Source organism: Palaemon carinicauda, chromosome 31, assembly GCF_036898095.1.
Source record: "Palaemon carinicauda isolate YSFRI2023 chromosome 31, ASM3689809v2, whole genome shotgun sequence".
NCBI lineage: Eukaryota > Metazoa > Arthropoda > Malacostraca > Decapoda > Palaemonidae > Palaemon > Palaemon carinicauda.
The window spans coordinates 21,382,759-21,400,411 of NC_090755.1; the positions used below are offsets into that span (position 1 = coordinate 21,382,759).

General features: G+C 45.9%; 1 pseudogene; it reads right to left on the reverse strand.

Annotated features, from left to right (window-relative positions):
• Positions 1-17,653, reverse strand: part of LOC137624337 (zinc finger and BTB domain-containing protein 7A-like) — a 100,683-nt pseudogene that overhangs the window by 67,748 nt on the left and 15,282 nt on the right.

The window sequence follows — 17,653 nt, forward strand, 5'->3', positions numbered from 1 at the left end:
TATGTCACTTTAAATTGCATGCAGGACTTCTTGGGGGATAGGTAATGGCAGGACCAGTATGTGTAAAGAACAAAGTTTATACAGTATAGTTAGGAAAATTAAGAATTATTTCCACATTTGTCATTTGTTCCGGCACTACATACAAACCCTTTTGCTCTTTACAATGGATAACCCTCATTAGGTGGGTGGAAGTCTCAAACCAACTGGCTGGTAACTGTTCTGGGATGCAACTTTGTGCTTCGCAAGAGCTGTTTAGGCTCGCCCTGTCCCCTTGCTAACTCTCTACATCCATGAGAGGGCTAACAGCCCGAGCAATTTGTGCAAAGGAGCGAGAACTAAGCATTGTTACTTGACCAAATACCATAAGTGTAATCTTGGAGCCAAGTTTAACACTTAACCTAGACATTGCCTAATTCCAACTTGCAAGGAGATTGGGCACATAAATATATATTCACATACGTCAGGTTATACAAGGGACAATGGTCCCCTTCAGCAGACAGGAGGAGGTAGCTTGCCGTTTCTCAAACGCTGAAAACCCCAAGAGAGGGGAGAATGAAGAACGAAAAGGTCAGTCAGTTGTACATTCATTCTAAACATATTACCGGGTAACGTTTGCCCTCAACCGACTGCTCCATGACCTACGAGGAAGCTGATACGTTTGCGACCATGTTAACTACGCTCAATTTAAAGGCTAGGCTCAAGGCTGAGCAGTGGCCTTTCACCGCCCAGACTGAGCAGTTTTCCTCCGTGACGTACATTAAGAACTCTACTAACACTGGAACAGTGGTACTGAGAGGAGCGACGCCCTTTCCAGAACACCAACGACTTTGCTTGAGACGGCAGAGAATGACTCCTGTTGATATCCTGACATCCTTCTCGCAACTGGTTTCAAAAAGCCTCATGCTGTGAGGAGTTGCTGGATAACCTCTAAGCGTGAAGCTGTAACGAGGCTACAGCTTTGTTGAGGATCTTTACGTGCGATTCTCCGAGTAGTTTGGGAAGAGGAGGGAGCTCCCTCAGTGCCTCTGTGGCTACCGAGCAGTCTTCTGTCCACATTTTCACAGATAGAAGGCAGAGGGGCTATGAAAAAGTACATCCTTGCTTGTTTATGCAAGCCCATTACTGTCCTGTTGTCGCTCATCAGCACTATGGTGGGTCCTGAAAGGAGCTGAAGGAATTGCTTGAGGACCAGGAAAGCTGCCCTAATTTCCAGGAGATTTATGAGGCACTGTTGCTCTGACTAACTAGAGCCCAAAGGCCGTGGTGCAACAGGTGAGCTCTCCACCCTTCTTTCGACATCTGTGAAGACCATCAATTCCGGGGGAGGAGAGCTGTCTACTCCCCTGAGCAGGTTGGTGTCTGACACTCACCAACTCTGGTTTCTCTCTTGCTCTGACCCTATAGGAACCAGCAGATTCGGACGGCCTTTGTGCCAAGACCAAAAAGTCTCCAGCTGCTACAGTTGAGAACAAGTTCGCAGACAGCTCCCAAGGAGGATAGGTGCTCCTGCAGCCTTGGCCACTGATATGCTGGTAGCATGTTGTGTGACAGAAACAGGCTAGCTGCCGGTTTCACTCTCTCTATTCTCTCTCTAGATGTAAAGATTTTGCCTAGTTTGATGTATTTTCATAGTGAGATATACCAGATGTTGAGAAGGCTGCAGGGGGTACCTCTCTCAATTTACCACAATCCCTAGAGCTTGGCAAAACTCGAGAAGTTTGTCTCGGCACGAGTCATCTAATTGTCCAAATAACGAAGGAGATGAATGCAGTTCTTGTGTGCTCAGATGGACACCAGAGAAAACACTGTTTCGAACACCTGAGGTGCTGAAGTCTTCCAGTCTGATGGCCTATCTGAAAGGTCTATGACCGGTCTCAGCCTCTAGACGCCTTCTTTGCAAGGGTTGTGATGGCCAATGTGGTAATGTCCAGACTGGGGTTCGAGTCCCGCTCAAACTTTATAGTTCCTTTGGTCACTGCAATCTCACCATCCTTGTGAGCTAAGGATGGGGGGTTTGGGGGAGCCTATAGGTCTACCTGCTTTGTCATCAGCAGCCTTTGCCTGGCCCTCCCTGGTCCTAGCTTGGGTGGAGAGGGGACTTTAGCACTGATCATATGTATATATGGTCAGTTTCTAGGGCATTGTCACTGTTCCTTGCCTCTACCATTCATGAGCAGCCTTTAAAAATAGACACATGGGAACTTGTCTCAGACCTCTTGGAGAGTGTCCTTCTCCAACATGGTATGGAATTTGGCCTGAAGGGCCTAAACCTTCACAGATCCCCCAGAGTAAAATCTTGACATTGCGCGCACACACACACACGCACGCATGCACACACACACACACACGCACGCATGCACACACACACACACACACGCACGCATGCACACACACACACACAGATCCACCTCTGTCACCTGCTCTATAGGCATCCTCCAATCGGTGACTCATAGGAGAAATGTGGTCCCCCTAGCGGGAACGGCCATACTTTCCTCCTTTCACTCCTTTACCCCTTTTTATAACCCTGGCGCATTATCGGGGATGATTTCTGCGGTGGTTGTGACGAGGAGTAAGGGCAAGAAGTCATGGAGGAGGGAGTCCTGGCTCGCCTTCCTCCATCTCTCAGCTACTGCATCAAAGCCCTCCACGTAGACGCGGGAGGGACCATCCATTGAGGAGTTGCGAAGCTTCATTGCTTCTTTCCTAGGCAAATGCTTCTGGAATTTTGCGATTACAGCATCCCCTTGTCTTAAAACCCAGTTGATAGACTGGTTGAGGACATTGTAAGGAACTCCACAGCACTGGCAACTGAAAAAAGGAGAGCAGACATTGCCTTCTGGTTGTTGCAAAAATTCTCGTTCTTAAAGAGGTGCCCCATCGACCCCAACCAGTAATCCAACCATGATTTCAAAGAAAACGGCAACTGGCTCCACGTTTGAGGCATCAGTCGCTAAAAAAGCCACCAACAAGGAAGTAAGCTTATCCAGGGACACATTCTTTGTGAAAGCCAGGATAGCTGGATCTAGCAGAAGAGGCAACAGATCATTATCTACAATCTCGTAGTACTTCCTCTGCCATACATAAGGCAGAGGAAGCAAAATAAGATAAGCTCACAGACCTGGCTTAAGCCCTCTTTTCTTAGCACCCTTGACTCCTCTACCTTAAGTCTTTGCGGCCTGGGAGTGAAATAGAAAAGGTTCAGGACCGTGTCCTTTCCCCCAGCTGGAACTTTTTCTACATCAGCCAAGAAGTTGACGTTCTAGATGCACGCAACCCCCTCAGAAAGACGCAATCAGAGTCCTTCAGCTCCAACGGGTAGATCTTCGGGCTGGCAAACGCAGACAGCATTACATCAGTGTTCCGAGCCGTCATCGGATGGGTCTTTCTCCCCAGAGATCTCACCCATAGGATGTGGGTCAAGGTTGTCATCTATTCTCCATAGAGAGGCGTGAAACCTTGGAGGGAGGCTTTGTGCTTCGGTCTTACGAAGACAAACCTGTAATCCGACAGACCTCTCCTCGGATCTGGCTACTCAGATGTCAAGCCCCAGTTCTTCGGAATGGTCTTCGCATCCTTCTGCTCCCATAGGCAGATGTTAAAAGTCTGCAAGGAGAGAAATATTTTCTTCCTCGCTGGTTCCTTGGACCTTATGACCTTGGAGGGCACGGGAGGATGAGCTGGAATCTCTGCCCCTGGGGTGACCAGTTCCAGTCGACCTCAGTCTATAGGCAAGAGCCAATAGTTGTCAGTAAACAAGATATCCCTTGGAGATCTTGAACTTCTGCTGTTACTAGGATGGATGGAGACCCTTGGAGGAGTAGGACAGTAATTGCTTGGTGAGGTTTCTTCTTCTGTGGTTTGATGGTTATTATATTCAGCCTTTCCCACCCAGGGTAATGCTGGTACCTGGAAGACAGCCGAGGGTAAGGAAGGTAGGGCACCGAAGGAGGAGGAATCTGCTTAGCTGCAGAGCTATTGCACCCTGGGTAAATCGAAGGGCTGCTCCTCCCTTAGGAGCTTGAAATCTCCAGAGGGATGGTCTGAGGATCGGGGCAGGGAACTTCTGGAGGACTGTGGATCGGTCCTGAGAAAGCTTGCCGTACTGCCTGCACCAGGTCGACAAACCATGGTGCTGCGTCCTTCGGAAATGTGACAGCATTTGAAGGAACGCCACGAGTGTGTTTCCTAGACGTAGGTGGACTGCCTAGGAATAGAAGAGAACGATAAGACGGACAGTCATGCCCTTCTTCATGCTCTGCTTCCCTAGGAAAGGGGGTACGGTCACCCTGTCAATCACGAGCCATTATGTTCTTGTCACATACCGCAGTAAGCGTGGAAAGATGGAATGGGCAATGCTACCACAGCAGCATTGCCCGAGATTGATTGATTTAAAGTTTTCAGGCATCGTGACATCTAAGGTCATTGATGCCGTTGCCCAGAGAACTTGATTGTTGTACCACCTGATAGCAAGGCGAGCGCTGGCACGGACCACCCTGCAGGTGGTCGAGCAGAGGCTGAGGTATCTACAGCCATTGACACGAGAATCTTTCGGTACATGACCTCCATTGCCTCGGGGGGAAAAGATCGAAATCAACACCTGGTGAGGCAGCTATGTACTCCCGCTGTCCCCCCAACCGAAGGACCTCAAGCAGCCATTCCTTGGAGGGAGAACCTGCAAGCCCCAAGGATGGCCAGAGCCAACTCCCCTGTGGCCGAAGTCTGCAGTCCTTCTCTAGGGGAAGCAAAGGAATCTTCAGAACTGTAAGGTTGTCCGGGGGGGTCAAAGGGCCCCCCACTCCTACTTGACCAATCCCAAGAGGAAACCTGGGCAGTCAGAATGACTGGAACAAGCCAACCGAATCAAGACCGAGTTTCCTTAGCCTTCAAGGATGAACTTATAGGAGAAGCATCCCTCTTTGCCTTCTTCTGCCAGCTACTGTATTGCTGCCACTGGAAAGGAGGCCACTCCCAACACTCATCACATGGAGATGCCTGCAAACAGGTGTGACCCGTGCACGCAGGACACGGGCTGAGGATCTGTCTCCACAGCTGAAATAAAGGTGCCCTAATGACCCCCTTTATGCCAGGACAAACCCGCATTCTAGATCCTCAAATGCACACACTATAAAAGAAGGGAAAGTTTTAAGTTTTACACCAGTTAAGTTTTTAATTGTTACAGGGTAAATCATTTTGTGGGAGAGAATGACAGCATGTTAGTTCTTTACCGAGCTGAAATGAAAAGCGACGTATTGTTAACTGTGAAGGGTGCTCAGCCTACAACCGGGGGTAGCTACACCTCGCTAAAAGTCTTACGGCTGGTTTCTGCTGCCGACAAAATATATCTCAACTATAAAGAGTTAAATGGTATTTATATAGAGCTGGAACACTTGTATTTTTCCTAACTATATAAACCTGAGGCCTTTATATAGGAGAATGATACGTGAGGCTGGAATACAGTAGTTAGTAATTATGAGGTGCAAATAACCGACCAGTAGCAGGGAAGCACTGACCCCATCGCTGGCTCACTGACAAACCACTTTGATGCCAGCTGGGACTTTCTAGGGAGTTGGCGATGGTGGGAATGTGTAAGTAAAGGACTCAAGTTTGTCTAGTTCGGTAAAATACAAATTCCTTCAAAATTTGTTATTTGATTCAACCGTTACAAACCCTTGTCCTTTACATAGGAGACTCATCCTTAGACGGGAGGAAGTCCCCATTCAAGCTAGCTGGAAACTTATCCCAAGATAATGTACCCATTGGGATGCGGAAACAGGCATAAACTAATTGAGCAACTGTGCCAGAGATTAATATCTAGATCGGGAAAAAGAAATTTAACAGACAGTAAGTTCCTGTCCAACAAAATCAAGATGAGAATCAGCAGCTGAAGACCAGACATGAGAAGAATACTCTAAGCTAAGTAGAATGAAAGAACTAAAACGCTTCTTCAAAATAGATAGATCACCGAAAATCTTAAAAACTCTCGGTAAGCTAATTTTTAGTGCAATTGAAGAAGGGACAGACTTAATGTGCTTCTCAAAAGTAACTTTGCTATTGAGAATCACACCTAACATTTTAAAAGTCATATAGAGTTAAAGAAACATTAGCAATACTGAGAATGGAAGACAAAGGAAAAGAATGTTAGATGTTCTAGTAGCTTCTGTCACCGATGTGCTGGGAGCTAGGGCTGTTGAAGGAAGGGGGAGTGCTACTTTTCTCAGGCAAGATTCTCTGTCCTGAAATGGGAAGACCTTTAGGGGGGCTGTGCCTATGTCCATTCCGAGATAAGCGAGTCTTTACACGAGCACTAATACAGACTTCTTTCGAATCACCAGGATCTTTAGATCATGACAAAATGAAAGGAGTGTCTAGGTGGAGAAGGGTTCCCTAGGAGTTTGCCACGATTAGGTATCGAAAAGGACTAATGCCTTTGGCATCAGCTTATGCCGAAATTTGAGTGAAGATCCTTGTGGATACTTGAGGCACTGTCAAAAGGTTGAAGAAAAGTACTGTACCTTTAATTGGTACAATTTGTTGGCTATGAGTAGATAAAGTATCCCCCAGAACAGGAATGGATCAGGATCTGTAAGTATGCATCCTTCAAGTGGATCGTCACCAAGAAATCAAAAGGCCTGATTGCTTGCTTCACCATGGCTGCAGATTCCATCTTGAACAGAGTCTACAGTACAAAATCAAGGCCGAGAGGTTGATGACCGTCTCCAATCTCCAGACGCCCTCTCAACAAGTTGACTGAAGAAGCCTGGGGAGTCATCGTTGACCTCTTGGCAAACACCCTTTTTCAGCATAGTAGGTAGTAAGTTTGCCAGGGCACCAGCCACCTAATGAGATACTACGCTTGAGTTATTGGGCCCTTTGACTGGCCAGACAGTATTACATTGGACCCCTCTCTCTGGTTACGGCTCACTGTCTTTGCCTACACACACCGAATAGTCTGGCCTATTCATTCCACATTCTCCTGTCCTCACACACCAGAAAACACTGAAAATACCAAACAATTCCTTGCACATGGGGTTAACTACTGCAATGTACAGTAATTGTTCAGTTGCTACTCTCCTCTCGGTAAGGGTAGAAGAGACTCTAGCTATGGTAAGCAGCTCTTCTAGGAGAAGGACACTAAAATCAAATCATTGTTCTCTAGTCTTGGGTAGTGCCATAGCCTCTGTACCATGGCCTTCCACTATCTTTAATTAGGAGTTCTCTTGCTTGAGGGTACTACTCGGGCATGCTGTTCTAACTTAATTCTCTTCCTCTTGTTTGTTTTGAAGTTTTCAGTTTATATATAAAAGATGTAATTTAAAGTTACTATTTTTAAAATATTTTACTTTGATAGTTTATTATTTCTCTTGTAGTTTATTTCCTTTCCTCACTGGGCTATTTTTCTCTGTTGGAGCCCTTGGGCTTATAGCATCTTGCTTTTCCAACTAGAGTTATAGCTTGGCTTGTAATAATAATAACAACAATAATAGCCTGGGCTTGTGCCTGAAGGGCCAAATCCTTTCCCGATCCCTGGTGATAGCATGACTAGGTTGCTGGGGGGTGAAATCAGGGGAGGGGTAGAGCTGAAGAATGAGAGGTACCAGGATTGAAGGACATCCACGCTCCATCTTTCCAACTTCTAGTACAACTACTTCCTCCAATTGGATGTAGGTATCCTCCCACTGAGAGCTAGTGGCTAATTGTCGTTTTAATCTTTAACTTTCCTATTCCAGCTTTGCTGTTATCATTCTCCTATGTAAAAGATGAAGATTTGTGTCTGTGTGAGAGCAAATGATAAAAAAAAACATGCAACAATCAGTGAAAAAAGCAAAAAAAAAAAAAGGGATTACAAACCAGACTATTAAAATGTGATGAAGGCTGCAACTCACCTTTTCTCTTAAAGTAGCAAGCGTCTGTGTGAAGGCCGCACTGTGATTGTTCCAAGACAAGGAAAGCATCCCCTCAGTCATTCGTGAAGATCCTTCTGCCATGATGAAAAAGATGTTGGTGCAAACCTGAAAAGAAAAAAAAATTCTGAATATAACCAACAACTGTTTCAAGGCATCTTTCTTTGTAAACAATGGGACATAGTTTCAAACCCATCATTTATTATCTATTAATTTCTCATGATAAACTTTAAAAGCAATTTATTATTTTTCCTAGCTATTCAAACTAGTTCTTTAAAGTAAAAGGTGACTTCAGTGCAAACTGGAGCTATGAATCATTAACAACATAGTTGGTAACAAAAGGTGGTGTGAGGAGGATGCTCCACTCACCCTCCTGTCACAGATTATTCACTTTTGACCTTAGGCCCAGGAGTGAGAGTGGAAGCTGAGGTCGCAATTGTAACACAGTATTAAGGACCCACGCATAAAATTTTAGATATCACTTTCTCCTTCTGTTGTTCCTAGTATTTCATTTAAATGTTCTTCACCTCTCCCAATAGTTATACCTACTTTCCTCCTAGAATCTTTTTCCTCTTCTCTGTACCATTCCTCTGTACACTGTGCATGCCTTACTTTCCAGTCCTTAAATGCCTTCAATTAGATAAGAAAAAAAAAAAAAAACACATTTTGGAGCAACTAGGAGTTATAAAGGATATAGATGGAAATATATTGTATATGGATAAAGACATTATGAGGAGATGGAGAGAATATTCTGAACAATTATTAAATTCTGAAAATGAGAGAGATGAGCTGGAAGAAGCAAAGAGGATGGAGGGGCCATAGATGAAGATACAGAAAACACAAGAAAAGCCTTGTCCACACGCCCTCCACCTTCCAGCGCCTTTTCCAGATTCCCTCCACCTTTCAGCACCATTCCTAGATGCATAACTAGATCACTAATGGAGCCATCAGCCCTGGGGTTACAGGGACAGGGACAGCCACTGGGGACATCTTTTAGGTCTCACAGGCCCTGGAGACACCCTCATAGGTCCAATAGTCACCGGCCTCACTTGCACTGGGGTTACTTGTAGCGAGACAGGCACTGGAGACATCTTATGCCTCACAGACACTGGCCTTAATAACACTAAGGTCACCAACACAGAGGTAGGCACTGGGGACATTTCCTTGAGCCTCACTGCCAATGGGGACAATTTCTTAAGCCTCCGAGGCACTGAGGTCACCTGAGAAACAGCCTTGTCTACCACTCTTTCAGCAAGATTACAAAGGGCCTACCTGAAAGACCAGAAGGTCACAACTTCTATAGGTCAAACTGGTCATCAGCAGGCTACAGAAGAATTTTCACCACCTAAACCTGAAAAACTTGCAAACGTGGATCCAAGGTCTCCTGACTTGTACTTCCAGGAGATCAATTCAGAGGGGTATATGTGAAAGTTTCAGAGGCATGCAAACTCAATGGAGACAAAAGAGCTAAACAGCTTCTTCAGCATCAACTTGGGCATTGCCAAGGATGACATCTAAAAGTCTTTAGGCTTCCTTTTCTTCATCATTGCAAATACTTGACACTGAACAGAAGGCTGTGATCTACATTCAGCACAAGGGAATGGTTACAAACAATCATGACACTTACAGCCAGCACAAAAAAGAATGAGGATTAATAAAGGGAGTTTTTGGCATAAACCTGCGACATTATCCGCCTTTTCCAAAGCTTTTATATACTGCACATCCTGAACTGTCTCCATAATGATGAAACAAATCCAGCATACAGTATGAAAAATAATTAACAGCTTTGATTAGGAAGCAACAACACATCCATACAAATTTCGACCAAAGACAAACCAGAGACAAAGCTGGAGAGTTTCTGACAGGAGAGTGAGTGGGACTTCTCACCCACGCTTACCACCTGTCACTAACTACTTCACTACACAATTCAACAGCCACTCCAGCTTTCCCTGAAGACATTCCCCATTTCAAACAAACAAGGATGATTCTATCTTTGATTGTCTTCTTACCACTATGGCTAAGATACAAGAAGATGATAAAAAGGCTACCTTTGTCTTTGTTGGTGATTTTAATGCTCACCATAGGGAGTGGTTAAGTTTTATCTCTCCTACCAATCGCCATGGCTTAAGAGCTTCAGACTTTGCCTCTGAATCAGGCTGTGAGCAAATCATAAATGAAGCTACTCACAGGCCTGGTAACTGCTTGGACCTCGTATACACTGACTCCCCTGGCGTTATAACTAGTAAGGTTGGTTTTCCACTCGGGACATCTGATCATGCCTTAATTTCATTAGTAGTGAAGACTGAGCAGCCTGTCCCTGATATATCATACTCTTGTAAAATTTATATGAAATCCCAAGCAGACTGGTATGGGATTTTGCATGATCTTTTGTGTTTGAATTGGTCACAATCATATAGTAGTGTAGATCCTGTTGTCCCTTTGAATGAGAATCTAGTCAACATAATTGATAGGCGTATCCCTTCTCGTGTGCTAAGGTACCGAGTGAAGGACAAACCGTGGTTCAATGATGATTGTAGACGTGCTTATTTGGAGAAGCAGGAGGCCTATCATCTTTGGAAGGGTAACAGATCAGATTTTACCTGGAACAACTATACTCAGCTTCGAGCTTTTGCTCAGAGTTTATGCCTCAACTGAAAAAGAGTACAATTTAACCATAAAAGAAACCCTTTCTGGTACAACTCAGGAACATATATGGTGGTCTACCCTTAAATATGTTATTTTTATTAATAAAATAAATTTTTGAATATACTTACCCGATAATCATGTAGCTGTCAACTCCGTTGCCCGACAGAATTCTATGGAGGGATACGCCAGCTATCACAATACTAGAAGGGGGTGTATTTACCAGCGCCACCTGTGGCCAGGTACTCAAGTACTTCTTGTTGACACCTCCTCAATTATTCCTCGGTCCACTGGTTCTCTATGGGGAGGAAGGGAGGGTCGATTAAATCATGATTATCGGGTAAGTATATTCAAAAATTTATTTTATTAATAAAAATAACATTTTTCAATATTAAACTTACCCGATAATCATGTAGCTGATTCACACCCAGGGGGGTGGGTGAAAACCAGTGTACAAGATTAAAGGATAGCTAAGTATCCCATATTTCATATAATCAGTTATCCACAATAACAATGAAATAATAAGTACCTGGTAAGGAAGTCGACTTGAACCGTTACTCTGCCTTTAATAAGATCGTCTTCCTTACTGAGCGCAGCGTTCCTCTTGGGAGGCTGAATCAACTCAAAGGTGCTAAAGTATACAGGGCTGCAACCCATACTAAAGGACCTCATCACAACCTTTAACCTTGGCGCTTCTCAAGAAAGAATTGACCACCCGCCAAATCAACAAGGATGTGGAAGGCTTCTTAGCCGACCGTACAACCCATAAAAAGTATTCAAGAGAAAGGTTAAAAAGTTATGGGATTATGGGAATGTAGTGGCTGAGCCCTCGCCTACTACTGCATTCGTTGCTACGAATGGACCCAGGGTGTAGCAGTACTCGTAAAGAGACTGGACATCTTTGAGATAGAATGATGCGAACACTGACTTGTTTCTCCAATAGGTTGCATCCATAACACTCTGCAGATAACGGTTCTGTTTGAAGGCCACTGAAGTAGCCACAGCTCTCACTTCATGTGTCCTTACCTTCAGCAAAGCAAGGTCTTCTTCCTTCAGATGAGAATTTGCTTCTCTAATCAGAAGCCTGATGTAGTAAGAAACTGAGTTCTTAGACATTGGTAGAGAAGGCTTCTTGATAGCACACCATAAGGCTTCTGATTGTCCTCGTAATGGTTTTGACCTTCTTAGATAGTACTTAAGAGCTCTAACTGGGCAAAGTACTCTCTCCAGTTCGTTCCCCACCATGTTGGACAGGCTTGGGATCTCGAACGACTTAGGCCAAGGACGGGAAGGAAGCTCGTTTTTAGCCAAAAAACCGAGCTGCAAGGAACATGTAGCCGTTTCAGATGTGAAACCTATGTTCCTGCTGAAGGCGTGGATCTCACTTACTCTTTTACCTGTTGCTAAGCACACGAGGAAAAGAGTTTTTAATGTGAGGTCCTTAAAAGAGGCTGATTGGAGCGGTTCAAATCCTGATGACATTAGGAACCTTAGGACCACGTCTAGATTCCAGCCTGGAGTGGACAACCGACGTTCCTTTGAGGTCTCAAAAGACCTAAGGAGGTCCTGTAGATCTTTGTTGGAGGAAAGATCCAAGCCTCTGTGGCGGAAAACCGCTGCCAACAAACTTCTGTAACCCTTGATCGTAGGAGCTGATAGGGATCTTACGTTCCTTAGATGTAACAGGAAGTCAGCAATCTGGGTTACATTGGTACTGGTTGAGGAAAACTGCATCGGCCTTGCACCAGCTTCGGAAGACTTCCCATTAAGACTGATAGACTCTGAGAGTGGATGTCGTCCTTGCTCTGGCAATCGCTCTGGCTGCCTCCTTCGAAAAGCCTCTAGCTCTTGGGAGTCTTTCGATAGTCTGAAGGCAGTCAGACGAAGAGCGTGGAGGTTGGGTGTACCTTCTTTACGTGAGGTTGACGCAGAAGGTCCACTCTAGGAGGAAGAGTCCTGGGAACGTCGACCAGCCATTGCAGTACCTCAGTGAACCATTCTCTCGCGGGCCAGAGGGGAGCAACCAACGTCAGCCGTGTCCCTTTGTGAGAGGCGAACTTCTGAAGTACCCTGTTGACAATCTTGAACGGCGGGAATGCATACAGGTTGAGATGGGACCAATCCAGCAGAAAGGCATCCACGCGAACTGCTGCTGGGTCTGGAATCGGAGAACAATACAAGAGGAGCCTCTTGGTCATCGAGGTAGCGAATAGATCTATGGTTGGCTGACCCCACAGGGCCCAAAGTCTGCTGCAAACATTCTTGTGAAGGGTCCACTCTGTGGGGAAGACCTGACCTTTCCGGCTGAGGCGATCTGCCATGACATTCATATCGCCCTGAATGAGCCTCGTTACCAGCGTGAGCTTTCGATCTTTTGACCAAATGAGGAGGTCCCTTGCGATCTCGAACAACTTCCTCGAATGAGTCCCTCCCTGCTTGGAGATGTAAGCCAAGGCTGTGGTGTAGTCGGAGTTCACCTCCACCACCTTGTTAAGCTGGAGGGACTTGAAGTTTATCAAGGCCAAATGAACTGCCAACAACTCCTTGCAATAGATGTGAAGTGTCCTTTGCTCCTGATTCCATGTTCCCGAGCATTCCTGTCCGTCCAGTGTCGCACCCCAGCCCGTGTCCGATGCGTCCGAGAAGAGACGGTGGTCGGAGGTCTGAACAGCCAAAGATAGACCTTCCTTGAGAAGAATGCTGTTCTTCCACCATGTTAGAGTAGACCTCATCTCTTCGGAAACAGGAACTGAGCCCGTCTCTAGCGTCATGTCCTTTATCCAGTGAGCAGCTAGATGATACTGAAGGGGGCGGAGGTGGAGTCTCCCTAACTCGATGAACAGGGCCAGCGATGAAATTGTCCCTGTTAGACTCATCCACTGCCTGACTAAGCATCGGTTCCTTCTCAGCATGCTCTGGATGCATTCTAGGGCTTGGAAGATCCATGGGGCCGACGGACAAGTCTGAAAAGCTCGACTCTGAAGATCCATACCCAAGGAGACAATGGTCTGGGATGGAACGAGCTGAGACTCCTCAAAATTGACCAGGAGGCCCAGTTCCTTGGTCAGATCCATAGTCCATTTGAAAATCTCCAGACAGCGACGACTTGAGGGAGCTCTTAAAAGCCAGTCGTCTGACGGAGCCGGACACAAGATCATGATACTGCTGCACAGTCTGTAAACTGTCAAGCATGGGCAAGCGAGGAAGTACAGTGACAACCCGAATCTGTCTAGACTGTCTGGGTCGTACAGACAACTCCTTAACGGGTTGCTGAGGTTGCCGCACTGCGTCACAACAAGTCCCTTCTGTTGGTTGTTGAACGTCTTCCCCGTGACACATTGACTCCGTAAACAAAAAATCCTCTAACAAGGACTAAGCTTGGACTGCATGTCATGCAACACAGCTCAAGGTCTATGGGAGCAGGTGTGGTAACAGACGGGATTAGCGGCTGAAGTGTAACCATTACCTTCCCTGTAAGCATGTTATGCTTAAATAAAAGTCCATAAGAGGTTATGCAGCTAAAGGCTCCCTCCAAATGACAGAGTCCTCAAGGGAATATCAGAAGGAGGGAGAAAAGAACTTTCTCATCTACAGGGACCTTATCCTAGAAAAGCTAAGTTCTCTGAGTGAGGGTTCACTGGTGCAAAGCAGCAGACTAGAAGGCAACGTTATGAAACTGCTTGACAGTCTAGTGAGTTGGCAACAACCCAAGATGTGTTGAGAAGCATGCGGTAAGGTATGCAGAGCATGATGTATGCAGAGTATGCTGTATGCAGAGCATGCTGTATGTAGAGCATGTTGTATGCAGAGCATGCTGAATGCAGAGCATGCTGAATGCTGAGCATGTAGTAAGCAGAGCCTGCTGAAAGGAAAGCAGAGCGTGTGCATGGCGTTTAACATTTCTCAGAAATTCCATGACCAGTGCTAGAGTGCTTTATGCATGCTTGCATGGGGTTTAAACCATGGTATGCTGAACAGCAGAGTCAGAACGAGCTGGAACAACAATAGTGTGGTTTCCTCTTCAAGACTCCGATGAGGGAACACCTGAGGCTCAGTCTGCAAAGGCTGAATAAAAGACAAGCAGAAGGAAGGCGCATGGGTGGAGGAGGCTGACTCCTAGCATGAGTGGTTGAACCCAAGGGTTGCGCTTGCTGAGCGGTTGGCGGAAGCGGAGTAGCAAGTTCCAGTTCCTGTGGTGTGAGCGGAGCGCGATGAGGAAGAGGCTGCGCAGAACAAGGTAAATGTCTCGCAAGCTGAGGCTCCTGAGGCGCAAGGCTAAGATGTTGTGGTGCTTGCCTTATGGAGGGTTGAGCTCGCTGCAGCAAGAGCTGAGGAAACTGACTCATGGACGGGAGAGGTTGTTGTACCTCAACCGAGTGTTGCATCACTGGTGGAGCAGCAAGTGGAGGCGGAGGAAGAGAGGTATAATCCTCCTGATCCCAATGTAAAGGTTGCCTTAAGAAAGGCGGAGGCTGAACACCACAGGGAACAGCAAACTCAGCACGTGTCTCAACATCGTACGCCTGGCAGGTGGAACTGCTGGCAGGTGGTACTGCGATCAGGCGGAGCGAGTGTAGGTGGAGGGAGTGTAGGCGGAGGCGGAGGAGCAACACTCTCAGCCCGACACTCACGCATCAAGTCCGAAAGCTGTGCTTGCATGGACTGTAGTAGAGTCCACAACATCATACGCCTGGCAGTTGTGATCAGGCGGAGCGAGTGTAGGAGGAGGGAGTGTAGGCGGAGGCGGAGGAGCAACACTCTCAGCCCGACACTCACTCATCAAGTCCGAAAGCTGTGCTTGCATGGACTGTAGTAGAGTCCACAACATCGTACGCCTGGCAGATGGTACTGTGATCAGGCGGAGCGAGTGTAGGAGGAGGGAGTGTAGGCGGAGGCGGAGGAGCAACACTCTCAGCCCGACACTCACTCATCAAGTCCGAAAGCTGTGCTTGCATGGACTGTAGTAGAGTTCACAACATCGTACGCCTGGCAGATGGTGCTGCGACCAGGCGGAGCAGGTGCAGGCTGGGCGAGCACAGGCGGAGCAGGTGCAGGCTGGGCGAGCACAGGTGGAGCGAGAACAGGTGGAGGGAGTGTAGGCGGAGGAGGAGGTGCAACACTCTCAGCCCGACACTCACGCATCAAGACCGAAAGTTGTGGACTGCAGTAGAGTTAACTTGGGGTCGGCAGACACTAAGTTCTGCTGAGGTAAAGCCTTAACAGCAGAGATCTGTTGTGGCAGAACCTTACTCCTCTTAGGCGGAGTGTAATCAACTGATGACTGAGGAGAGTCAGAGCTAACCCAATGACTGCATTCGGGTTGTGAACTTTAACTTCGTACGTCTGGCATAGGTCTGGACTTAACGTTTAAGAAGTCTTGAGACCTGAGACCAGTGTTACTCTGCCTTTATTTTCTCCCCTAATCTCTTCTGCAGACGAGCAAAATAAGGGCTCAATCGTCTGCGGGTGGGAGTGACGGTCTCGGTAAGACACGCCCACAACCACCGAGAATACTTCTGTGCGCCGATCAAGGCCTGCTGAACCCTTATGCCCTTCGACATTGCTTCTCCCCTGGGCTTGGGAGCTTGCAAGAGGTCCCGGACTGGGAGGACGACTGGCGCGCACAAAAGTACCCTCACGCACTAATCACTTATCACTTTGATTTCTGTTTGCACTTATTTCACTGAACTCGAAACTTTAAGTGGTTTGTACCTGAAATACGCAATTCTATCCTTTCTCAAAGTTAGTAATTGCGAAAACAGAATTACAATGTAACAGAAAAATCTAATGAAAGATAATTCAGTGGTTGGAAAGAGACTAAACACTAGATCACTCTAGAAACGTTTAGTATCTTCCCCTAAAGAGACTAGGGAGAAGAGCAAAAAAAAAAACGATAACGACGTTACTCGTACGCCTGGCAGGCTTGAATGAAACGTTTATCCTCTTTCTCCCTCCGTCTCTATCTCTCTCTCTCTCTCTCTCTCTCTCTTGACTTAGAACCTGAGAGAAGAGCCCAATCATATATATCGTTAAAACATATTATTGTTAAAGGAAAAAAACTGAAAAGTTCCTTTATTAGGATCAAAACCATTAAGTTAAGAAAGAATAAACAAAACGCTAGACACGGTTACTCTTACTGCAACGTGAAACCGTGAACATTCTTTCTCTATCGTAACGATAGAGTGCAAGTTGAACGTTCTGAACGTCAACAACTGCAGAGACAAAACAAAACGTTAGTTCAGCTTTGAAAACAGTACGAGACTGTCAAAGAAAATCTTTCAAACTCTGTGGCGGAAATAGCATAATATGTTAACAGGTAAAACCGAAATGACGGGCTCAAAGTTTATTAACTTCGGTAAAAGACCGCCTACTATTAGGAAGGTCGAATATAAACAAATATAAAAATTAATTTTAATGAGTTTATAATAAAAGGAAGTTAATCGAAGAGGCCTATAAGAGGCGGAGAGATATAAAATAAATCTATAACTTTTGTTAAGCAAAATTAAGAAAGAGAGTCTATACTCTCTTAGACACCAACACTTCCGTCTAAGGGAAGGGTCGGCCATTGAAAAGTGAACGAGAGCTCTCTCGTCACCAAAATTAATCAAATTAATTCCAAAAGCTAACTAAGCTAATATAGAAGTTTCCAGTAAAGCGACAGCCGAAATCAAAGAGAAATACTTCACCAAAGTCGTGAAAATACTCCAAGAACATAAGCGTATCCCAGAACGTCTTGCCAGAAGCACGACAGAGGAATAATTGAGGAGGTGTCAACAAGAAGTACTTGAGTACCTGGCCACAGGTGGCGCTGGTAAATACACCCCCTTCTAGTATTGTGATAGCTGGCGTATCCCTCCATAGAATTCTGTCGGGCAACGGAGTTGACAGCTACATGATTATCGGGTAAGTTTAATATTGAAAACTGCACTATTTGGTGTAGATGCAACAGTTCCTCCTTTACTTAAACCAGATGGCTCAGTCACTCACTGTCCAAAGGAAAAGGCAACCCTTTTGGCTGATTTTTTTGACAGTAAACAGAGTAATGAAAAACTTGAACTTCCTCATTCCTGTTTTCCTGAGGCTTAACTACAGGTAACTAGTTTAGCTTT